This window comes from Crocodylus siamensis, chromosome 7 (assembly GCF_052110815.1).
Source record: "Crocodylus siamensis isolate JL-2025a chromosome 7, ASM5211081v1, whole genome shotgun sequence".
Lineage (NCBI taxonomy): Eukaryota > Metazoa > Chordata > Crocodylia > Crocodylidae > Crocodylus > Crocodylus siamensis.
This window is the reverse complement of record NC_143401.1, coordinates 6,436,184-6,461,881: the sequence shown is the minus strand read 5'-3', so window position 1 is coordinate 6,461,881 and position 25,698 is coordinate 6,436,184. Positions and strand designations below refer to the sequence as shown.

The 25,698-nt window shown below is 50.3% G+C and overlaps 1 protein-coding gene across 1 annotated transcript in view; it reads right to left on the bottom strand.

The window, feature by feature from the left end:
- The window catches only part of RIMS3 (regulating synaptic membrane exocytosis 3), a 56,571-nt gene extending 38,763 nt beyond the window's left edge, over nt 1-17,808 (bottom strand). Inside the window, exon 1 of the mRNA XM_090057952.1 lies at nt 17,758-17,808. The gene's annotated coding sequence lies outside the window, so the exon portion shown is untranslated. The remainder of the gene's footprint in view (nt 1-17,757) is intronic.
- Between the last annotated feature and the right edge of the window lie 7,890 nt (nt 17,809-25,698).

Below are 25,698 nucleotides of genomic sequence, written 5' to 3'. Positions count from 1 at the left end.
CTGGTAAGTCCCCACTACAGATGTCCTCTTGCAGCTTCCAAGTGCTTGTAGCTAGAGCTCTGCTTTCATGTTCGCCGCCCCTCCCTGCAACCTGGTTCCTGTTGGGTCCCTAGCTCTACTGCCCAGGGAGGCAGCCTTCAAACAATGACCCAGCCTTGGCTTTATCAAGGCAAATAAAACCCCAGACTCCTGCGTTTCAACATCATTCCCCTCCCCACATTCCCCAAAAGTTGTATGGAGGGTCATGTGGCTGCCTATCAGATGTGCAGTGGGAGCCCTCTACTTTTCCCCTTGGCTTGGGCTAACATTTGAAGGGCGTCTGGGTACGTGTGTGGTGCAAAGTGCTATTAAAAGCCACACTGGGAGCAGCGGCCCCAGGAAGCTCTCCCCGGTAGGTTTAGTCTCCTGGAGGAAAAGGAGGGAGAAGACTCCTTGTAGCCTTTAAAGGATGGTCCCCTAACTAGGATGGGGAGGGGGATAGAAAGCATGGTCTTCTCTTGATTAGCACAGCTGCATAGAAAGCAGCTGGGCCATCTTTTGCCCAGCCATCTTAGTAAGCAAACAGGAATTTCTTGCAAGGTGATGCTCTACTACTGGCATATCATCCCTGCCCTCCTAGGAGGCACCTGGGCAACAGGAGAGCAGAGGTTACTGGCAGAAAGTCTCAGCTTCAAGGAGCAGGGTCCTTTTCTTGTTGTCTGTTTCCAAAAGGCAGCATTGCTAGCCACGAGGGCACCAGAGCTTGCGTTCTGAAGAGTTAGTTTGGGTAGATGCTCCAGCTCCCCTCCCATTACCCCAAAGGGGGCAGGGATGGGGCTGCCACAAGGTAGAGGACTGCCTAGGGATAGCGTGTATGGGAATTGCGAACCCCATTGCAGAGCCATCTCCCCATGGAAAGTGTGAGCCCTCTTGCTAAGAGCCATCTCCCCAGTCCTCACCCAGCCAAAGTACATGGGCCATTCCCGTTCCAGCCACCACACTGGGCTATAGATACTAAAGCAGAAGTGCCCGCTGGGATTTCCCTCTCTGGTCACTTTTGCTCCACTAGGGTTTTGAGAAACCGCACACTTGCTCAGCTCCTAGATTTAAGTTTCGGCTCCTTGGGAGGGGCAATTGCTGGGACTCCTGTAGTATCTGCTTGGATTTGGGAGCCTGTTGATCAAAGCCCATGGAACTGAATGCAAGAGACTTAGGCCAGAGTCTTGAAACCCAAAGCAGATGTTTCGGCGTATTCATGACCCACAGGGAGGGCAGAAGGGTAAATCCAGGGCACTGGTCAAACCCCAGCAGAGTTCAGATCCAGAACACAGGATGCTTCTTATTTCCTCTCAAGTGCTGAGATGTAAGAGCCACTGCCAGAAGAGCCCTGCCAACTCTTAGCGTAGTGTAACGGGAGGCTTGGAAGGTGAGGAAAAACAGACACTCTTAAAACTCACGAGCATGCAAGTTTAAGTCTAGTTAGGAAGGGGGGGGAAAAGTCTGTCCCTGGATTTGCAATTTTAAAATGCACTTGGGTGCTGGCATCTGGTTTCTAATGTTTAAATCGCTCACCCAAGCTGAGCCAACAAGGAACTGTGCAACAAGATGAATAACTGCATGCAGTGGAACAAGAACTTGCAAGCGTAACTACCAAATACACTCGCTCAGTTGCTTGCACAAGTCATATGCACCTAATGTGCTGCCATCAGGTCCTTGGGTCTGATTTGGAAGGAAAATATCCTACTTGTGCAAGCTGTAATGGTTTCTTTCTAGAAATCTGGAATCCAAAGCTAGGTATGGATGCACCCAGTTGGTACTGTATTAGCATTTGGGACAGAGGTGGGCAATTATTTTGGGCAGAGTGCTGCTTACTGAGTTTTGGCAAGCCATCAAGGGCTGCATAACAGGCAGCCCAGGGCAGATAAATACTAATTTTCTAAATTTTAGGGCCCCGCGGGCCAGCTAGAATGGCCTGGCAGGCCGCATCTGGCCCCCGGGCCGCATTTTGCCCAGCCCTGGTTTGGGAGGACCGCGGCCTCATGGCCTTGCGTTCCAAGAAAAGCCTTTTCATCCCAACTGCATCTTGTTTTATTTTAGTGACTTTAAATCTCGGGTCGCCCAAAACTGGCATGTTCTGATCTGCCGGAGAATCAAACGGTTTGACATGGTAACAAGAGCTGATACTTGGATTTGCATGCTGCCGTCTAATTGGGTGGCTTCTCGACCAGGCAGAGCATCACCCAATTGAACAGCACCATGCAAATGTTAGTGTGTATTCCTAACTCCAGGGGATGCAGTGGCGAGGAAACGAGTGAAAAAATGCCGGATTTGGATTATTATTATTTTTTTTTTAGAGCAGAGTCTTTTTGGAATGGGAAGCAAGAGGCAGCTGGAAACACGACGGTTAGGTTGGCAGGGAGAGGTGATTTGATGTTAGTCTGCAGTCGGGCAGAAGGCAGAGTAGATTTGTACCTTATAGACTAACTAAATGAGAGGCGGATGTAGCATAAGCTTTCGTGAGCTGGAGCTTGTGGCAGAAAGCCACCTTGGTTTCTCCCCAAAATCTCTGCCCTGTGACAACGTGATTAGAGGGGCCAGCACAGAGGAGTCACACCTCAGCCTGTCCCTTTAGGTAACTTGAGCTGGCTGCTGTCCCGAGGGAGGGGGGAAACCTGCTCCCTCTGCCTACGGGACTGGCATCAGCCACCCGGGTGAGGGGCATCTACCTGGGGAGCTGGAATCTGCCCAGTAACAGGTGATGTATTTCAAATTGGTTGGCTGACAGCCAACTGGGGCTGACCCCCACTGGCCCAGGTGAATGAGGTCACAGGGGCTATATAGGTTGTGGGCAGGAGGGAGGCTCTCTCTCTTCGGCCATGAGGTGAAGCAGCAGCCATGCGGGGGACACAGAGGAGCTTTACCATCTAAGGTTGGCTCTCTCCCCCAAACTCACGAGCTAGAAACCGCCTGCTTCCAGAGGGGAATTTCAGCCTCTGGAAGATGCTTGTGAGTAAGCTACTTGAGATCTGATTAGATATTTAGCTGGCAGTAACACAGATGCATGATCAAAAGGCTACCGCAGCCACACTGTTTGCTCTTTAGGATTTCTAGGATATTGCTCAACCCTGTACCCTAGTTTCCCCTACCCCTCGTAATCAATAAAGTTCCCCTTTTTGACCGGTGTGGGAGACTTATTGAGGGGTGGGTCTAAATTATGCCTAAGAGACCCCTTAGGTCTGCGGACTACGGGAGACTTTACTTTTTGCCCCCTTGACTTGGGGAAGCACCCCAAGTGCCTGTACTGGGTCGAGTACCTGTCGGACTATTAGGCCTGTGTTTCCCCGAGGACACAGGGCCGAGACAGTCCCTTCTCGGGGTGGTGGCGGCAATGTTACCCCCAGACTAGTGAGTGTGCTCCGGGAGAGGGGTCGGCCAAGCATGAGGCGCCCCTAGGGAGGCATTCGGAGTCTGGAAGGTGGTCTGGCACAGGGAGGTGGGCGGCTCAACGCAGGAGCGCCCCCTACTGGCCCGCCACAGAGCTCACCTCATTAGATGCTGTGGAACAGGGAGGGGGGAGGGTTTTTTGGTAGCAGGAAGTTGCTTCTGCAAACCACATCCAAATTAGACATCCAGCTAGTTTGTGTAACCTTGAGGAGGTGAATGAAATCAGCCAGAGGGTAAGGGTAAATGCATGGCATGCTTGCTGACCTGCAAGGCCCGGATGCAGATGGGACAATTAGTGAAAAGCCAATAGGAGTCACTGGATCACTTTGAATTAGGAGTGCAAAGAAAAAGCAAGCTGCAGGATATGACTTCCAATAGGAAGGTGGACTACCAGAACTATTGCCCTGCAATACTAATGTGAGGGTAACAGAGCGGGACTTGCCTGTGATTTAATGAAATCTTATTGCTCTCACAAGTCTTGTGATGTCTGGAGTTGTTTTGAGTGCCAGCTCTTGAATTCCTCCTCTGCTTTTACCAAAATGATTTTTCTCCCATCTGCTTGCAGAGATGCTTGCACAGTCGACCTCCTAAAAGCTTCGAGACCCAGCTAAGAACTCTGAAATGTTGTAGTAACTGGCTTATGCATTTCAAACGAATCATGACTCTTTTGAGAGCCCAAATCATGATTTGGGGACACCTGAGGTTGGCAATACTGTTCCAAGTCTGAACTAGAAATACATAAAGCAACACTTTTTTTTTTCCAGTTGATTGCACTAGTCTCATTTTGACCACGACCCATCACTGTCAACATCGCTAACAGCTTTAAGAGGTGCCACGGAGGCCATACTGATCCATATCAACTCATCCCTCTACAGCAGTGGTTTGTAACATCTTTTCAGTGGCAGACCCCTAAAAATATTTGATTGGAGGTAAAGACCCCTTTGGAAATGAACGGCTTCATCTGGGCTCAGAAACTTTATTTCACAGGCGTCTTAAGTGGACCCTTCAGACGTAGTCTACAGACCCCTGGGGGTCTGCACACCACATGTTGAAAACCACTGCTCGAGGGGGATCTCCTAACTGCTACATAGACTTGCACCTTGAATACTGGGGACTTCCTCTTAGTTGCTTTCCACTTCCCATGTTCCTTTTGATCCATCTCAGATGGCTCTCATGGTTTATTGGATTTGGTCGAGCCACACCCAGACACAGGCATGGGCGAACCGGGTAGCCATCAGGGGCCCGAAAATGGGGGGAAAAATATTACAATTGCAAAAAAGAAAGTGTTAATATTGCACATATATGGGACTGGCAATGTTATCAATTGAGAACGAACTATTTAAAGACACCGATACCACAGATGCAATAAAGACTTTTGCAACAAGTCCGATTATTATTATCATTATCTCTGGCGAAGCAATACTAAAAGTTTGCCTGGGGCTTCCAGGAGTCTAGGTACGGCACTGGCTATATGAAAAGAGTCGCTCGGGGCTAGGGAGGTAGCAAATTTTATACAAAAGCAGGTTGCTGAAGAAGCCCAAGAGCACCATTGGCTACTCTGTCTCCCTACTGCATGCCTCTAGCTGTGTCTATTCAATTATACCTGCTGCCCTCCATGGGTCTGCTTCTATTTGGATCCACTGCTAAGTGGATGAGCACACCCCATTCTGGGTGCCTGGTGTGAAAATAGTTAGTGATGGAGAGCCTCCTGTTTCTGTAGCAAATTGGATGGTTTCTTAATGCTGGAATATAGCTATAATCCAGTTAATGGAGCAAAAGGACACTTCCATTATAGCTGGTAGGTCAAAAATGCTACCACTTGGAAATATCAGGTTTCTTGGCCAAGCCACCTCTGCAATACTCCTATCGGAAAGTAGGGCTCGGGTTGGAAGTGAGGGTGACTGCGCTTCCCAGATCCACAGGAAACTTAAACCCTTTTGCAGTGCCCTTGGTGCGCGTGGATTTACCGAAAGGGCCTGTGCATCATGTGGCTGGTGACTGATTAAAACAGGTAATCAAATGATCTGGGAATATTAATTGGTGTTCTCTGCACAGCCTTCCTGAAGATAAATTTCTCTGGAGACCCAAGCAGGGCCTGGGCCATCCACATATCCTTGGGTAAATGGAGCGAGTCAGGTGCTTCACAACACTTCCCTTTCCCAAACCACAGACTGGATTCACATCATCCACAGAGCCTGGGGATTGACAGGAAGACAAGCCTCAATGTGTTTCCTCTCAGCTGGTGCTCTGCTCTCCGTCCTTGGCTAGCAGCGAGGCAGAGAGAAGTGCTAGGCTTAATGGAAAGTGTGATCTGGATCGATAAGCCATTAGACCCACAGGCTTGTACAGAGGGTCTCCAGTGCACTTTGAGTGGAGACGACTGAAAGTGTGATTATTGATTGCCCTGCACTGCAACTCGCAACTTCTTGTCTCGATGGCTTTGGGGCATATGTCGAGGGGCAGTCACCTGCCTTCTCAGTCACAGGCATGGCAATGTCTTTCTAGTTCCCATTCATAGCACATGTGCTCATCTCACCAGGGTCCCTGTTCACTGTTGCAGATGCTGTTCATCTTCAAAAATAGTCACTGCACACTGCTAGCCTGCAGGGAAACCCCAGGGTAGGGATGGATGGGCAAGCAGATAAATCTTCCTAAGAAGAACAGGCCCAGAGATGGTGCGTGTCTTGCATTATTTGCTGGTTCAGGAGGCAGTGCTCTGGGAGTCAGAAGTGGTTCAAAGCAGCTCTTCTCTTGTCCAGCTCTGGGACCCTGTGTGAGTCGCATTGCTTAGGTTGTCCTTCCTTCCCTTGTCTAGCACCCTTGGACCGTAGGCTCCATGTGCCAGGGACCATAGTTTCATAGTTGGTCGGGTCAGAAGGGACCCGAGCAGATCATCAAGTCCGACCCCCTGCCATGGGCAGGAAAGGATGCTGGGGTCAAATGACCCTGGCAAGGTGTCTATCTAGCCTCCTTTTGAAGACCAATGCTACGCCTGTACCTTGCTTAGCCCAGCGTGGCCCCTAGGTGCCACTGTGATATCAGTAATGGGAGGACAGGATCCCTTGGTACTGGAGCTGACCATCAGTGGCCCACTTCATACCTGAGCCCAGACTCCTACCAGGAAGATCTCTGTTGCCTGCCTCCCACTGCAGCAGCTCCGAGTCGTCGCCACAGGGCTCAGGACAAAGCGCTGGTTGCACTTGTAGCCAAGCCGCAGGCGCAGCACACCCATCCAAGGCCCCCCAGAAAAGCAGTGGGTCTGTGGCTTCCTTTGTTGGCTCAGGGGGTGGGGAGGGAGACGGATGGCCATCCTTGTACACCAGTCTGCAGTCTCTTGCATTCGCAGTCTGTGGCTGGGAGGCAGTGGGACGTGAGCAGGAGCAGGCTTAGTATTTGGGGGTGTTCATAAAGGCCTTTCTTGAGGGTCTCCTTTCGGCTCCGCTCCTACATAGTCCCATGGATCATCTGGGACTGCCCTGAAAATTGCATTCCTCAATGGGGAAGGGATCAAATGCCTAGGCCTGCGTCACCCACCTGAAAACTTAGTCCCAGCAAATTTAGAGATGAGGAGATGGAAGGAAATTGCCACAGGTCCATGACATGGCCAGAAACAGAACCTGGGTGTCCTGGCACCCACAGGCACTGGACCATGCTCTCTGCCATACGCTCATTATTTGACCAGAGGCCTAGGAAGCCTGGACAGTTAGTGTCTGAGTAATGGGCTCCACATCTCTCCCCGTGGTGACTGGTTGGGAGAGGGCTGCAGCAGCGTGCAATGTTGCATTGTTGTGCCAAGAGAAACTCTGGAGGCTTCTGGTTGTGTGCGCTTGCATGAAGGTGCCTCCTTGGCTCTGAGCCACATTGGCATTTGAATGTCCCTGCCAGATCCAGTGGGTGCCCGGAAAAGTTAGATCCCACATGGACCCTGTGGTCCCAAGTCTTTGGGCCAATCAAGTCTAGCTCCAATACAGCAAGCAGAGAATGGCCAGATATAGGCCTTGGTAGGGGTGGGGCTGAGATGAGATCCTTAATGGATCTCCGAGGATGGGGAGCATTCAATGAGCTTATTACTTTTGAATAAACTTCCTAAGCAGAGGATCTGGGTGGGTCAGACTGTGTTCCCTGTAAGCAGTACAAGCATAAGGACCCAGGAGCAAACTGCAGACACCAGGTCAGCCAGGGGAGTGCAGGCATCGCTCCTGTCTGGTGTCTCTGCATGACGTCATTCTTGTGCTACTTGCTCTGGGTCACTCCAGATGTGATCTGTGCTGAACCGGGCTTGCTTCCGAGGCACCGCAAGGGGCTCGGAGGTGTAAATATCCCCTGGATGGGGCAAGGTTGATGGGCAGTTCTGATCTTCTCTTGGGACAGGGTCCCCTGACTTGAGGATGAATTGGCTCCATACTGGAGTAACTCAGCCCATTACATTAGATGCTAAGTTGTACTGAGATGGCCTCTTCCTGACTGGCCTTGCACATGCAGAAAGGAATTGGACAAACTGGAGACAGCCCAGCGGAGGGCAATAAAAATGGCTGGGGCACCTGACTGATGAGGAGAGGCTGAGGGACCTCGGCTTGTTTAGTCTGGAGAAGAGAAGACCGAGTGGGGATTTAACTCCCTGCAGGGGTGTTGCAAAGAGGATGGAGCTGGGCTGTTCTCAGCGGTGGCAGATGACAGAACAAGGAGCAATGGGCTCACGTTGCAGGAAGGGAAGTTTAGATTAGATATTAGGAAAAACTTTATCACAAGGAGGGTAGTAAAGCACCGGAACAGGCTCCCCAGAGAGGTGGTGGACTCTCCATCCTTGGAGGGTTTTAAAACCTGACTAGACAAAGCCTCAGCTGGGATGATCTAGTTGGGGCTGGTCCTGCTTTGAGCAGGGGGTTGGACTAGATGTGACCTCCTGAGGTCCCTTCCAATCCTCATTTTCTATGATGTTATTCTTTTTCCACTGGTAACTTGGTCCCAGTGTTTGTAATCGCAACCACCTAGTTGGAAGGAGACCGAGTGTTTCTACAGCAGCGCTTCCACGCTGGAGAGTGAGATGCATCCCACTACCTGGGGTTCTGCTTCTGACTGGCAGAGTGGGATATCACAGGCAGGGTCGCTAGTCCCAGTAATGGCTAAGCAATTCAGCAGTGCCCCAGAGACCAGTAGCTGCAATGAGTTGGGGAATTTCCATTGTGGGAGACCATCAAATTGAGGGGATAAACAAGAAATCAGAGTTATACATCTGGGTGCTCTTATGGGGGTTCACCCCAAGGCAGACTAAAGAGCCAGCTGGCGGTGTGCTGGCTTTTGCTAGATGGGATCCGAACTGTTTCATAGCCCTTACGCTGCAAGGAGAGTCTCTTCTAAGGTAAAGCAGGGAACCTGGAGTGCTAGCTCTGCAATAGCTTGTGCTGCCTAATCTGGCCAGGATCTTGACCAGCCATAGCAGTGTCAAAGCCCCCATCAGAATAGGTTAGGTCTAAAATGCAGCTGCAGTCTGAGTGGATGGCCAAGGTGTGGCATGATGCCCAAAAGGACACAGGGAGGAACTGTTGGCCAAGGACCCCTCTCCCATGAGAAGCCAGGTTGGGTTGCTAACACCCATGCATAGTTTGCATGGAAAGGCTCGGTCAAAATGTGCCCCCTAGAGTAAGCTGAAGATCTTATTGTTTCTGGTGCAAAGGAGAGGGGGCAGCTCAGGGACCCTGGGAGCTCTTGATCCCTGCCACCTTGGGACTACATTTCTTAAGCCTGCAGGATCACCCCCCCACACACACCCCTAGACCTGATAAAGCCAACAGCTCCCAACAGACCCTTGCACACTGGACAAAAGCATCTGCAGCCATTGCAATGAAAGAGTCAAATGCCGTGGCACAGAGAGCCCAGGACCTGGGAGCAAGGCTGGCAGTGGGGAGGGGGCACTCATCAGTGCCAGAAAGGAAGCTTTTCCCTCGTACCCCACAACCACTGCTTAACCCCCCGCGGGCTCCGAGTTCTGCAATGCAGCGCGCGCCATTCCCGACTGGCTGTGTGTGAATCCTATCAATATTTCATGGAGCGGCTCCCTCCAGGGGAAGGATCACTATCTAGTGCTCAGCCTCTCTGCTGCTCCGACCAGCATTTGCCTTCTTGCACAGAACATCCCATTTCCTCTTCCCATCCTGCAGCCCACCCCCTCCCTCAAGGTTTTCCACCCTGTTTACATGCAGGATGTAGCCCTGCAGTTCAGATGAATCTCAGATCTACTCAGGGCAAGCTCTATAAAGGCTTCAGGGGCATTAGTCCAAGCCCTTGGCCACCTTTCCCTCTTTGTGACTAGTCTGCTTTCAGAGGATGTGGGATTCCTCTTGCCTTCCATGCTAAGCCTGGTGTGGTTTAGTTACTGTGCCCCTCCCCAGAAGCAGCTGCAATCTATGCAGCACACGAGGTGGATGTTCCATGCATGATTTGCATGGTATGAGTTCGCTTTAAGCTCGGGGTGTCAAACTCCTCTGACTTCACAGGCCAGATGAGTGGCATGGGGCCGGTCTGTGTACCAGATCAGGCCCGTGGACTGCCTCCCCCTTCTCCCTCCCCCAGCCTACCTTTTTGGGCAGTTGCTACAGCTGCTCTGGGATCCACATTGTGTGCAGCACAAATCTCAGAGTGGCTAGAACATGCTCCAGATGCAGTGCAGTCCAGCCGGAGCAGAAGCTGTGCTGCATGCGGTGTCTGACCTGGCTGGACTGGGCCATGGGGTGCCCACCCTGGCAGCTCTGGGGGCAGCACTGCATGCGGCATCTGCTCAAGCTACCCCAGGGCCCATGCTGGAGATATGCCACTGCATCCAGCTGGACATGGGGCACATCCCGGCGATTCAGGGATCTGCGCTGCATGCAGCATGAGTCCCAGACTGGCTGGAATGGCCACCAGACCAGGCATGCTGGAGGTAGGGGAGGAGGTTTGTGGGGCAGACCCAGGGCTATGCCCTACATGGGTCTGCTCAGATCCAGAGGCAACACCGAGAGCCGGATGGTGGGGCTCTGTGAGCCAGATCTGGCCTGTGGGCCGTATGCCTGACTCCTCTGCTTTAAACATATACAGGTCACGGGGCTGCTTGATCTGGGGCGGCCTTGCTGTCGTCTGTGGCTTACTTCAGAGTACGTGCTTTAACGTGCCTTGTGGCGCTGATGCACAAGACTGAACTTGGAGACAATGCCTGCAAATGCAAGAGATGACTCTATAGCCAGGAAGGCCCCTTCCCACCTTGTGTCTCTACCTCCTGTATTTGCCTTTAATGCTATAGCTGGAGTAGAAGATGAGAAGCAACATGTTGGCAGCAGACACCATCTCTACCCCCAGGCCCACAACGCTGCATTTCATTGCCCAACCTCGGCCAGCCTGGAGCCTACAAACCACAAGTCTCCTGTGCCATACCTACCACTTCATTAAGACCTTACATTTCCCCAGAAGTGCTGAGCACCTACGGTTTCTCCTGATTGCCGAGAGTGCCCGAGAGCCAAGCTATTTGTGGGTGGGGAAAACAAATTGCTCCATAAAAGTGGAGATCATAGTAATATTACAGTAAACGACTATTAAGGAATAAGCAAAGAACTTGTTTGCCTGGGCAAGTGGTGCTGAGAGACCAACCAAGATCAGGGCCTCATCAGCCCTTCCCTGAAGAGCCTGCATCTTAGCCTAATGTGGCAGGCAAAGGGTGAGGGAAGGAAATGCTGTTCCAGGGGTACAAAATGCAGGTGTCTTGGATGTAGGCACTGGGCTGGGATCCAGGGGAACTGCTTGCTGGTCTGACTGTGACCATCAAGGGGAGGAATTGCTCTTTAGTGAGTGGAGATACTTCTAGACTGGCTGCCTGCTGGAGTTGAGCCATAGTATAGGTTAAATTGCTGCTTGAAGTGTTGAGACCTTCCGTCTGCATCCACTTCGGGCTGGTGGTGGTGGCACAGGGTTGGCAATACCACTTTTCTTATAGAGCAAGTGGAAAGGACATTTAAATCTTCAGTCACTGGTTCCTTTTCTTCTGCAACCTGCTACTCCCAAGGACAAAGTCCAGAACTGCCTCTAGCTTCTCTCATCCACACCCCACTCCCACCCCCTTCAAGAGGCATGAGCAGAGAGGGGTCAAAATATTGTGGGCTGGGCTTTGCTCAAACAGGTTTTAAAAACAATGTGATTCTTGGCTTTGTATCGGCGGCCTAAAGATGCAGTGAACCATGATCATAAGTGTTTCTGCTTCTTATGCAGTGGGGGGGTCCCCACCCTGCCCCAAACAGACCCTAGAATAGAGGCAGGTTCCTTGACTTCTATGTCTCTTTTTGTCTCTATTATAAAATTGCCTGAGCTGCTCCTGGGACCTTCTGGGCAGGTTGACAGTAAATTTCAGTGGCCCTGGGTTCAACCCATGCGTAGGGCGTCCTCGGTGGTTTTTCTTCAGCATGCACTTCAGAGGCAACCTTATCTATAAAGCCCATGTCCAAGCCAAGCTCTCAACTCTTCAGAGCACTGCTGGCCTATTTGTTACCTGTCAAGGACCCAAAGGACTTGCTGGATAAGTTTGTTCCTTCACAAGGACCTGAAGTAAAGTTGTCACCAAAGAGTTAGGATTAGGAGCCAATTGTCTCCTTTGCTGGGGCTGCATGCTCCTCTTTTCCCCCTGCAGTAAGGGATACGGTGCTTGTCATCTGATTGAGAAACACAGTCTTTCCAAGATGGTGTTAAAAGATCTAAGGGGTCTGGCTGAAGAGCTGGAGCATCTGAGTGAGAAGCTTGAATTGAAAGCACTGAGATCTATTAGATCGTCTAATCTGCCACTATGGGATTTTTGCCTAAATGATAATTTTCTGTACCAGTGTCAGCAGCACTCCTACATGCAGCCAGGCCAGGCGGTTCCATAGGAGAGTGGTGGATGCAGGGGTTCCCAATAAAATCAGTAATTTATCTCATTCCTCCATAAATCACTCCATTGGAAGCAGCCTGTGCCACAGACTGATATCGGTTGGTTTGTGCAGCCCTTGGCACAAAAGGTGCTCAGGTTAGTGGAGGTCTCTGTCCACTATTACAATGCAAACTTCTAATACCCTTGAGTTGATTTTAATATTGAGGGAATGCCGCCTTTTACAAAGTGGCCCTTCTTATTTATGCAATGGCTCCAAATTCAAAGGTAGAAAGACGAGAAACTTCCAAGCAGAATAACACAGAGATGTGGGACTGTTTGCAAACCAACTTGCGGAGCTTGTTGTGCACCAGCTGATCGGAGACTGCATCATTAGAGCGATGTAGCTTCATCAACAACAGGGCTGGTACTTCCCTCTGGGAGTATTAAGCAAGCTGGGAGAAGAGCCCTGAAGAGGTGGTACTGCTCATGCACGCTTACCGCAGACAAATAGTCTGCACATCTCTCGTGCCCACTGGGAAGAAGCAGGTACCTCAGCCCTGGTGCAGAGTGGGACTTGAACCTGGGTCTTCCACTGCCCAGATATGCCCTAACCCTGTGGTTTGCAACCTTTTTGGACTTCAAGTGCTCGTCAGAAAATGCCAGTTTTTGCTGGTTTGGGTTTTTTTGTTTTTTTCTGACTACAGAAAAATAATAGAGCAATTCTTCTGTTGCAAAGAACTCAAGACAACAGCAACAGGGCAGGTATTTTTTTTTAATACTATAAATTCTAGTTTAAAATCCCCGAGTTAAGTTTAATTTGCGCACCTAAATGCTACCACAGTGTGACACCATGCAGCACCCTCGAAAGGATTTCTAGGCACCTCCGAGTGCTGCAGCACCCTGGTTGAGAATCAGTGCCCTAACCACTGGCCCAATGACTACTCTGGTCAAAGCCAGGGACCTGCAATCCAGCGGTTCCTCCCCAGATCCGAGAAGTCACGGATAAAGCTTTCCTGGAACTGATGTGTTTCTGCAAAAGCTTTGCTTTTTGGAAAAGCTTGTTTGGATGCCCAACTAACATCTCTCAACGTCTGGCTTCAAAAACCGTGCAGTGCCTCCAAAGACAAAGCTGAGCTGTTTGTAACAGTCTAAATCGGATGCTAATTAGCTTGGGACCAGGAGCGAGATATGAAGCAACTCATCTCCACATCACCTGCTGCAATCTGGCTTGAGTTAGCAACCTAGTGTCTTTAGCAGCCAGCGGCTCTTCAAAGACATGGGTATATGATCCCTGGCAGCTTCCTGCTAGGGAGTGCTGCTGTTGCAGATCCCCGCTGCAACTTAGGATCTTACAGTCTCCTGGGTGAGGGATCTGTTCCCATTGAAGTGAAGGAGTTTTGCCATGGTCTCCAGTGGGACCCAGTGGAGCCTGGGGTCTCTCCATCAGCAGTTTCCACCTTAAGAGAAAGGTGCCCCTCTACTCACCGTCCTGGGGGGAAGGGGCAGGCCATCCTGCTCTGCAATCAGTCGCTGGATACAAGCTTCCATCTGCCAGCCTGTCAATGCTGCCTTAAATCTCTTTGAAATAATTGCTAAATTAGCCTGTTTCCCTGCTATCTGAGATGGTGTGACATAATGTTAAGTGCACGGGGGGGGGGAAGAAAAGTGAGAAGGGTTGAGAGGAGATGCTGCCACACAGCTTGGATCTTAACCAGAAGGAAAACTGGAGGCTTAGATAGACGCATTTAAGGTTATCTTGCAAAATGTGATGCTTCCCAAAGGGCAGAAGCAAACACTGGAAAGAAATACACAGGGCCTGATTGTTTCTGACCCTATTCTTGCTCCCAGGAAAGACGGGGGCAAGGGGGCTGTCAGCCGCTCCTGCTTCCGATAGGCAGGGTTTTGTTCACCTCCCACCCCTTGCAGAAGACTGAGCCCGTGTCAATCTTGGCTTGAGTTTCCCAGATCATGGATCTTCCCATGGTACTAGAGCTGCTGTTGCTTTGCTGGGAGACAAACTCATGTGCAGCTTACATCAACTTGTCCCCGGAGCAGCGGCCACCTCTAGGGACTAAGTCTGCCTACGTAGAGACCCTTATATATTGCAGAGCAGCCCAGAAGACCCTCAGCTGCCCCTGAGAATTGGGCCTGTAATATCTGGGTAGAATATTACTTGTTTCTCCAGAGGGAAAATTAAACAGCAGGGGAGGGAGATATATATATATATATTTCCTCCACCAAGTAGCTGCTGAGCCAACAAGAGGTCATATTTTTAGGCTTGGTTATGGTACATAGCAAGGACACAAGTTCTACTCCTGGAATATGAGTTTGGATGGGGCAAGCCAGCAGGCTCTTTATTTTGAGATGGCAAACTTTGCAACATGTAAGGGAACTATACTAGGCAGGAGGGACTGGGGGCTTGAATGCAGACCAGTCTTTAAGCCTGCTTCCTTTCCCCTTTGCTGGGACCCCTGCAGGGAAGGGCTCCAGATCTACCTGGAAAAGTGAGCAGAAGGCTGCCAGAGTAAGAGGAGCCTGCAAGAAATGAAGGGAAAAGGACAGACGAGCAAAGACAGCTCTGTCTTAGCAGCCAGGAAGGGAAGGGATAAAGCAAGACCTGAGCTACACCTTGCAGGTTAAAGCAAACTTTACAGCGTTCCTGGGCCCCACGGAGAAAGTAGCTGTGCAGCTCTTCTAGGGGGAGGTAGTAGGGAGGGATAGTAGCCTAACCAGTGTGTTTACGGTGGATCAGTTTACAGAGGGGACATTATGGACGCGACAAGAAAAGACTGGCTTGTAACCCGGGATGTCCCTTCTAGCCCGATGTTCCCACTTCGGATTAACTCCTTCACAAAACAGCCTTGCTAAGGGGGTCAGGCGACCACTTAGGCTCTGAAACTGGATACAGTCATTGAATCCCCTGGGCAAGAAGGGAGCTGAAGGCCAGGCTGGCTCATGCTCTCACACAGCACTAATGAAATAAATCACCACAGGCCCACAGGATACTCCCCGTGCGCCAAATGATGCAATTCAGCTCCGAGCTAATTGTTTTGTTCAGCCTGGAAGGGCCACTTTAAATGTCTCCTTGCCAGAGAGGCAGGCGCAGAGAGCACTCCGGCGTGTTATACTCAGTATCCCATTAGCATCTAATCGAGGCGCGCTAGCCTAACTTGGCAAGACTGTGCTGCTGCTCCTCTTTGATCATATGCTGGAAGCATCTGATTTTGCTTCTGAGTGACTAACACTTGCCCTAACAAACTCCCTTTTTTTTGGTGGGAGGGGGGTGATCTAGGCAGCCCCTTCTGCACAGCCAGGCAAGTTCAAGTTCAAGTGCTGACTAGGTCACAGCAGCCACCCCTGGGCTGCATCTGCACGTTCATTAATGTCCTGTAGGTAATGCGCATTAAATCTAGTACTTCCATTGTGAGGCACTAGAAAAATGCACATTAATCTATTTTAATGCGCATTAGCTAAAGAGCATGGGGCATTCATAGATGTGCTCCGGGAGGTGGGGCACTTTAATTAGCCAGACACGTGGATTAGAAGCACCCTGTGTATTAGCATCCCTGCACTTGAAAAATGTGCTTTGAACTAAAGCTTGTCAAAGGAGCTTGAGTTCAAAGCTCCCTGCCCCTGCAGCCATTTTTTCAGCACAGGGATGCCAACACGCGTGACACGGGAGGCTGCTGGATTTACAGCGCATCAGGGCAGCCTCTCTGCATGTGCATAAGTGCCTATGGGGTTTCATGCATATTAAAATAGGCTAATACGCAGTAAAGTATACGTGTAGATGCACCCACTGGTCTGTGCCCACCGGTCTCTTGAAGTGGGGAGGGGGAAGGCCTGTCAAAGATCCCAAAGCAAATGTCCAGGGCACTTATGCTGGGAAACACTGAATCAGCAGCTGAGATGCAAGTATAAACCTACTGGTAGACTCCGAACAACTTTGAGTCCTCGTGAATAATTCAGAGTTAAAAAGGAGCCAAGTTTTGCCAGCCAAGTGGCTTTCTGCAGCAAATCTGCCCAGCTTAGAGGCAACCTATCTATCTATGACCCCTTTGGGCTCCATTACTGTGTGGAACAGAAAAGGGGTAACAACCCTGGTGTAGAAGGTGTCTGGAGGAAGTCCGCAGCCGGGCAGGGTCTACCTATCCAAGCAGAGAAGGGTCCAGGGGAAGCACATTTTATGTCGTTCCAGTACAACCGAGCTCCCTGCAGCTCCAGATCAAATGCTCAGGGGAAGACGAGGGACACGCATGTCTCTGGGCATCTCCCACTTGCCCCAGAGCATACACACTCCCCCTGCACCTGAGCTGTTTGCTAGCAATCCAGGCAACTTCGTGTCCGCCACCCAGAAGCCTCCTCCACCATTCCCCTGAGGGACTGCCGCTATCCTATTAAGCCTAATTGGAGGATGGCTGGAAGGAGCAGCTGCAGAGCTTCTGGCTGCTTTTGGGCAGGATTTTAACCCACTGTTTGCTGGGCGTTTGGCACGCTTGTCCTTTCTCAGTGAGACACGCGAAGCAGGGTGGATGTGGGAGTCTTTGGAAGGCGGGAGCCAGGTTTGTCAAGATTGCTCTGAAGCCAACGGAGACACAACTTGCTTAAAGCCGGCACCTCCAAAGCTTAAGAACCTCTCCCATAATTTTCCAACCTCTTTAGGATCACCTGGAGTTAACAGGATGGGGCACTCATCCTTGGAAGGAGCGGTCCTGGTAGGAGATTTTGTCCTCTCCATCTTTGCCAGTTCCTCCCAGTACTTCCCACAACCAGCGCTGCATGCTTTCATCGGCCTGAGCTGAAGTCCGAGGGATATTCAGCCAGGGTGACAATACCCCCATCTATTCCTAAACCTGGAGGGTAGGATATACCACCCCCTCCCCAGTGGTGTAAAGGTAGCTCCTGGTCCTGGGAGCCAAGAAGGGGCATGGATGAGTCTTGGATCCTCATTCAAAGCAAGCAGCTGCCAGAAAGCAAAGAGGAGGGCTTGAAAGGGACTTGCCTTAAAAGCCCGCAGCTGGGAGCAGAGGTGCCCCCGCATCGTCCGCCTGCACTCGGGACCAGGATCAGCCCCTTCCCAAGATCTCCATGCCATCCTTTGGAGCAGTGGCACACAGGGGTGAAGCTGGCGCTGTGGCTGCCCCAGGGTGGAGAAACTCCCCTTAAGGAGCCCAAGGGGTCTGCCACAAGCCCCACACCCCGCGGCGTCCTCTTGCCTGCTGCTTCCCTAGCGGCAGCTGCTCCGCTTTGCTGCCTTCCCCTTCCCCCAGTGAGGTAGGGCCATGGGTGCTAGTGATGCCAAACCCCCCCAGCGCCCAGGGACCCCCAGGACTTCGCTCCGGACACTTCTTCGGCCCCCTCCCCAAGGCAAGGCAAGCCCAGGGCAGGGTGGGCGCAGCCTGATGCCCCGCGGCAGGTGCAGCCCAGGTGCCCCGTGCCAGATGCCAGCATCCCAGCCTGCTACTCACCCGCTGCCTGCCCTGCCTGCGGCCCGCAGGATGCCCCTGGATGGATGGATGGATGCAGCTGGTCCTGGTCCTGCTGCCCGGGCGGGGCTCGCTCATGGACCGGCGCCTCCTGTGCTGCCGCCGCGGCCCTTTGTTCGCTGCCCGCGGGTGCCCGGGCATGGGGGTGGGGTCTGCGCCGGCCTCCCCGCCCCGTGGGCTGCAGCTGAGTCTGGGGAGGGCGGGACATGCCCCCCCCGCCCCGGGGCTGCAAGGGCTGCTCAGCAGCTGCCCGCCTCCTGCAGCGCCGTGCACCCAGGGGCCCTTCCCCAGCCCAGAGCCCGTGTTTGGGGGGTTGGAGAGCCAGGGAGGGTGCTCCCCCACCGCCCTCTCTGCTCTCAAGGAAGCCCCCCTGCTCAAGCCCAGAGGCTTTTAGGGGTGGCTGAGCCCAGGGAAATAGGCTCCCCCCCAAAGATGCTGGCTTTGCTGTAGCTTGGGGCAAGGATTCAGTCAAAGACCCCCACCCCCAGGAGCCTGGGGAGCCAGCTCGGCCCATCCGGAGCATTGCCCCCCGCCCCAGGTGCGTGCAGCTCGCTGCTTTCTCTGGGGAGCCGTCCGTGCAGCTGGCAGGGGTTTCCACCCAACACACCTCTCTGCCGTCCAGTCCCCCCACCCCGCTGTGAACTGTGTACTGGGTTTTTTTAATGGTTCAACTGTCAAAGCACGCTATGATCTGCCAAGTGAACCACAAAGGCTGCTTGGCAGAGTGTTGGAGGTAAAGTTTTATATATATATATATATATAGGGAACAAACCCAAAAACTATTCCCCCCTGCAGCTTGTTACAGCCTTAAAATAGTTCTTCCCCCTCTCCCCCACCCCATAAGGAAGTCCCTGGCATTGGTAAGGTGGTCCCTGCTTGCTGGGGGGGAGGAAAGTGCCTGTGGCTGGGGAGTCAGGGCCGTGAGACTCAGACTTCTCTGCTACAATGGCTGGTATGTGCCTTGGCCAAGTCCCTTCACCTCCTTTTGCTTTTGCTCCCTCATCTGGCAAAGGGGATACCACCTCCTATGTGCTGTTTTGTCACCTCTTTGGGGCTACATCTCTCTGGACTACATCATGGCAGGTGCTGTAGGCACAGTGGAGCCCCAGAGGAGGACAAGTCTTCAAGCCACTACTGTAGTGCCTGAGCAGTCCTGTTCCTCAAAGTTGCATCTCCTTAAATCCCTCCTGCTTTTTCTCCATGTACTGGGAGCTGAAATGGCACCCGTGTGGCACTCAGAAATCCTGGTTTGCTGTTTGTATCCCTGCCCATCCCAAAGATAGGAGCGGGCTTCATTTTCCAACCAGTAGTAAAACAACTGAGCACTCCTGATGTACTCCTGAGCCCAGAAAAGAGGGACAATTTGCAAATGCCACATCTGCCTTGAAAGCCATCTCCCTTTTGATATTTGTGAGTGAGGGAGGAAGGGCAAATGTGGAAGGTAGGTGCCTCCGAATTGGAGGGGAGGGGTCGTGTGTGGTACACCAGGGAAGGGGATGATTGCCTGGGACACCCTCCAAGTCCTCTGAAAAGTCACACGCTTATAGGACCTGTAACTGTACAATCAAATGCTCTTTCCTAAGGATGGAGGGGTGAGACCGAAGGGACGGATTGAAGCGTCTCCAAGGCCAGAAGACATCTCTGTCCCTGCACATATCTCCTTCCCCATAAGTCCAAATCTGGACTCCTTTCAGTTCACTCTCCGTCCCAGCCCACATTTGCTCTTTCACATTCCCATGGGTACACGTTGTCCTTCCTACCTTTCCCCTCCTCCAGCTAAGCGGATAAATAACCAAAGCAGACTGTGAACAGACGGTGAAATCGCAGTTTCTGAGGTCACATGTGCAGGCTAACAGGCACCTGCTAGAGGGAAATCCTGGCAGTTAGTTAAGTCAGAGATGAGCAGAGATAGGCAGGCAGATGGGGGTGGGAAAAGAAAAAGGACCCAGCTGCCATCTCAGAACCAGGTTTAGGACAAGACCATGAGGTATTAGAAGACCCTCCCCAAAGTCATCAAACTTGCACTAGGGATCCAGGACTGAAATATTGGGGGGTATTCACTGGGCAAGGGGAGACCCGTCAAGCCCACACACACACAGGATAAAAACCTTGAAGCCCTTCACACTTGTATTACAGATCTGAAGGGATGTAATATATTAGCAGGGTCTAAAAGTCTCTGTGCACCATGCAGAGTCCTGGGCATGGTGGTGTTAGCTGGGAAACAAAAGAGGCAAAGTTGGTGCTCAAGCTGAGCAGATGCCTATTTGATTGTATTTCAATCTGTAGTTTAATTGTTTGCTTTTATAAACTCCTACTGGTTCATGACGTCAGGGATTCCCTATATCCTGATGGGAACGGGCCCTTTGGAGAACTCGGACAGTCACCTCTTGGTAGGTAATATACGGTCATAAAAATGAATCCCAGCTATAAATGAGTGTCATTTCAGTGATTTTGTGTCAGGGTTGTACTTGTCCCCATAAGTCTAGCTACCGATTACCTTTAAGTCAATCTGATGACTCATCACATTAAGCAGCATGAACGGTATTGTTCGTGGGGTTGGGCTCTGAGCAGCAGAGGCTGCATAGCTGGAGTTTGGTGTAACTGCCATTTAAAAGCACGTATGAATTCAGAGCAGGTTTTTTTGTCCTTTACCTTGGGGCAGAAAGAGGCAAAACGATTTGTAAAGGAACCCTGAGATATCAAAAATAAGAACAAGAAATGAAAGGTGATTCAGTCTGGAGAAAGAGGCCAATTAATATAATGTGGGGAAAATAGCCCAAATCACAGGTTTTCAGAGGGACAAAGAAACTAGGAGAACTGAGACATTACAGAAAGACCTAGGGGTAAGCACAGATGTCCTGTGCTGATTGTAGTCATCAAGGAACGGGGAGGACTCAGACAAGGAAAAACTGAAAGAACTAAATATGAAAAACTTAGATCAGCTAGAGCACAAGTTGGGATATGATTGTTGAACCGCATTTAAAGGGAACAAGCATACACCAAAGATCGAGAGGAACTGCATGAGGGTGACCCCACTGGGTGATCAAACAAGCAGAGGAATATTTGCAGAACGGGTTAATAAGGTCTCGAAAGAAAACGCTGTTTGTCAAAAATGAATTTCCTATTTCCTTCAGGAAGAGGTCGATTTAGCAGCACTTTTGTTCAAACATATGAAAGCAAGCAAGTTGGTTAGGAGGCGATATTCCATCGTTGACACCTTTGGAAATTTCTTTAATGAAATATTTTTACCAAAAAAACATAATGTAAAAACCCGAAGGACATGTTTTAATTTTATCGCAATGAGATGTTTTGATTGACCCAAATCAACATTTCTGGACATTTGTTTTGGCAGGAAATGACAACCTTCTTGGTTTTCTTCCCCTTTGGACCAAATCAGATTTCAAAATCAGGGAGGTTTCCTAGAAAATGGAAATTCCAGCTCCTGCACAGTTCTTATAGCTGAATACAAGGAAATCTTTCCCAATCCTGGGCCTTGCTCACCTCTCACCCCACGAGGAGCCCTAATGAAGGAAAGTTGGATTCTTGCCATATGAAATGCTACTAAAATGAGTAGGGGTATTGCAGTCTGGGCAATGCAGTCTGAGATCCATTTGACCATGGAAGAGTTTCCCCGTGGAAAGTGTTTGAAGTCTCCATTGCCTGAGTCAGTTGAAACTAAACTAGAGGAAGCCTTGGGCATTTTGAGTCATAATCCTGCACTGGTCATTTGATGTCTTTCAGGTCTCTTTAATTTCTATTCATTTTTAAAGGAGCTCGGCCTCTTAGAGGCACTGGGTCCTCCCCCTTTTTCAGCTGAGACAAAAGGTGCTTGTTTAATGCAGGGGTGGGCAAAATGCAGCCCACCAGGCCAATCTATCCAGCCCGCAGGGCCCCTAAAAATTTTAGAAAATTAATATCGATCTGCCCCGGCTGCCTGGCATGTGGCCCTCAATGGCTCGCCAAAACTCAGTAAGCGGCCCTCCACCTGAAATAATTGCCCGCCCCTGGTTTAATGGGACTGGTCTGTGAGAGGCTTCCAGGGACCCAGATTTACTGCATTTTGAGCTCAAGCAGGTGAGTGTAATAGCACAGGGCTGCTCTCTGGGGAGGCGGGTCCCGCCAGGCATTTGGCTGTGCTGTCTGGGAATGGGGTATTGAAAAGTTTGTGAGCCCTCACTCTCTTCTAGAAAACATGCCACCCCAGTCCATGTGCAGGTGGGCTGGGCATTGTGCATATCTGGTACACGGGGCTGGCTCTTTGGACCCCACTGAGCCTGTACAGGTCCTTCATACTATCTTTGTTGTGTAAATGTGCGAAGGACACAAAGCCAGTCGATAAGGGATGGCTGACGGTGTGTGGGTGGCGTGTCACAGTAAGAGATATATGAAGTGGCAGGACTCATAGTCACAAGCTCAGGGATAATCTACATCCAGCAGATTGCTGCTGCTTCCTTGCATGTCTGCTTAAGAGCCAGCAGCTTTCCTGTGTGGTGCGGACAAATGGGGGTCAAGGTCAGGGTGGCCCATCCAGTCACCGGTGCATGGGGATGACCCATCCTACCACAGGTGAGAGAGAGTTATCCTGAATGGTGAGTCCTTAACACAGGGCATCTGGAAATGCTTCCTGGGGATGGGGGGTGGTGTGTCAAAAGAGGGGCAAGGACTGAGGGTAGTTTTGGGGAGACGGCTGTCTGTAGAGCACAGCTTTGTTCTTGTCATTGCCTGTTGGAGGGGTGGAGAGGACGGGCAACCGTGCAGCTTGTGGGTGGAAGAGAGGGGAGAGCAAAGGGCAGAACCGCACAAGGTTGCATTGAAACTGCAGACTTTTGGAAGGGCTTTTCCAGCCCTTCTCTCTGCACTACCTGGGCTTGGCCAGTGCCTCCAGTGTGGCCAGCTTTGCTGTGCAAGAGCAGATGTGTTGAGCACAGCTGGCCATTCACATCTGTTTTGCTCTCCTGGCTCCTGCTCCCACTAGGGTGAGGTTACCCTGGTAGGGACTGCCAAGGAGTCCATTTTTAATTCTCCGTGTGAGTTAATGATGCTGTTTACATCCTGCTTTTTTCCAAGAGAAGCGAGGAACCATAACATCCCCTTTAACATTCAGAAAAGGAGTGAATAGGCCCCTTGGGTTCAGGTATCTCTCCTGGAAGATCTGTCTGGCCTGTCCATTTGGCATTAGACATGGGAGCAGACAGGGCAGCACAGCACCACTGGCTGGGCTGGTGCATACCAGGGCTGCCAAGTGTCCCGGATCCAGCGTCAGGCATTCAGAACAGCCCTATTCTGTGTGCTGCGGTGGGGAGCACATGGGACCTTTTGGGGTTCAGGGACTAAATGAGCTGAATGGATGACTCTCCTTGGTCAAACTTTTAGCTAGGAGGTGCGTCTTTCTTTAATAAGAAATGTGTGTAGCTGGGCGTTGTGTCCTTCTTTGAGCGGATAGATGCTGTGCTAAGCATCTCAGCCGGGAATTACCCTTTGCGGCTCTTACATGAAGGTTTTCAATTTTTGTAACCATGGGGGTTTTAATGAGTTCAGTAGAAACCTGCGAAACATATAATCATATTACAAAGAAGTAACTGTGTTGCTTTACCAGGTATTAGTCTTTCCTTTGTTACACCAAATGTGTTTTGATTTGTAATACGGTGAACGCGTTAACTTAACAGACCTTCTTCTGCAAGCCACTTCACTTTCTATTTCAGATCCTCTGTTTGCACTGGGAAATAATTATTTAAACAGCACCCTGTCTGTAGCAGGGGGTTTCGAGTGGGTTCTAGTTTGCAACAAAGCACAGCCTTGTTCTTGAAGGTGAGGGCTTGCAGGTAATAATCATCTGCTGTCTATCTCCACCTGGAGGAAAGAAGCAGAAGTACAAACTTGAAACAGCTTCGGTCCCCAACCCTAGCACGTTGCATCGAAAGGTGAAAATTAGGTCTATGTTTATTTTAATTCTTCTCTAAGAGGCATGCATGTGGCCAGAGAGGTGGAGTGGGCTGTCTGGAGAGCAAGGCAATTTAGCCTGGTTGATCACTGTTTTTAATGTTAGGAATATTAGGTGATAGCTACCCTGATCTGGATGATGGGTAGCCTCTAGTTATGGACAACTAGAGGCTCTCACAGGTGCCAGGGCTCTGCAACCTTACTGAGAGCGCCAGGAGTTTTTAACCAGACTATCAGTGTGCTTTGATCTGTACAAATGCCCCTCTAGCTCAACATCTAACAACCCCACCGGGTGAAATGCGTGCCTTGTGATTCTGACATTTCTTTTCCCCAACCCTTTCAACTGGGGATTAAGACAAACTTTGTGTCAGTGTTTTACTCCCGAGGCATCTTGCAGCAAAATAAAAAATGCATGGAATACAAGCTGTGATCTGCCTTGTTTCAAAATCTGACCCCAAGTCTCTTTCTCCACGCATACAAAAGATAGCATGGCTCAGATGCAATCAAGTAATACAGTAGGTACCCGTACTTATGCCCTGCAGCAAAAAGACCTTGGGGTTTGGTAAGTATTCCACAGCAAGCCATGCTAATTTATCCTTTGAGGTGTGTGGGAGTTAAAGTACCATTGTGTAGTTGTTTGATTTGTTTGGAGAGCACTTAGGAGAGTGGCATGGCAGTTGTTCCTGAGAGAACTGAGTGTAGAGTAGGGACAAACGCTTATAAGAGAAAACGACTCCTAATGTAGGGCCTGATTCTCAGAAGTGCCAACCAACCTCCGCACAGCCCATCTGAAAATCCGGCCCTTGGTGTTAACGTTGCAATAAAGTTCCCCTAGAGTTGGCTGCTGATACAGCAGAGGTGGCCAAGCGGGTGACAGATGTCGTTAAATGCAAAATCGACAAACCAGGAAGAAATATTTACACAAGCACCGATGAGAGGGCAGCGAGTGGAAAAATTCTTTTTTGCTTTTCTTGGCCTTTTCCATATTGCAGTCAGGCTGGCACAAAGACCCCTGTGTTTGCAGAAGGCTATGATCCTTTCAAAGGAACTGGGTCTCTTTAGCATATCTACTGCTGCTGAGAAAGCAGGTGGAAAGGAAACAGAGCATCATGGATGCACCCCAATAGAAATAACCTGGAGAAAGAGCATGGAAATTGGCAACAACAGCCCTATAGAGCATGACTTCCAGCTCCCAGGGCAGGTGGCTTATTCTTTAGCTGCGCCTGATGGATAAATCAGCAGCAATACTGGCTAATGGGTTAATAAATGAGCTAATGTGAAGAGGGACACTGCAAGTGCCCAGGGGTAGAAAATTTCTATAATGGCAACCCCAAACATTAAGAAATAATTAAAAAGTCTTAATTTCTAAGCCAATTTCCTAACAAGAATGGTGAGATTCATGTTCTTTTCTTTGGGTTTCTGTGCCGTTAGGATATATTCAGAACATATTTTCAAGATTTGTTTTCCTACAATCACAAGGGCTATTTATTAAATGCTGCTGAGTCAATGTTCACATGACTCCAAGAGCTGATACTTTTAAAAGAAATACAAGACATCATGAGATTCTCTATGAAAATCCCCAGTATTGGGAACAAGGCATCTCCCACGGTTATGTAACCACTCAGACCCAAACTTCACTGGGGGAACTGAAATCAGATGATATAGGGTAGGAGTGGGGTTATTAGTCCACAGCCTAGTTAGATATATATCACATCGCACATATCTCTACCACCCAACTATGTAACCTTGCTGGCAGGCTCAGTTATGAACCAGGCTGAGTTCCTCTTTCACACGGGAGTGTAAAATATTCATAACAAAATGTTATTCAACATTATGCTCTCAACAACACCTAGGTCCAATTTCAGAAGATTTATAAGTGGTTAAAGGTTAGAAGCCAGGAAGAACCTTTTCCCATCCCAAGAAGTTAGGAAAGTAATCTTTGTTAGTTGTAAAGTGGATGAATTCCTTCTGGAAATTAATGAG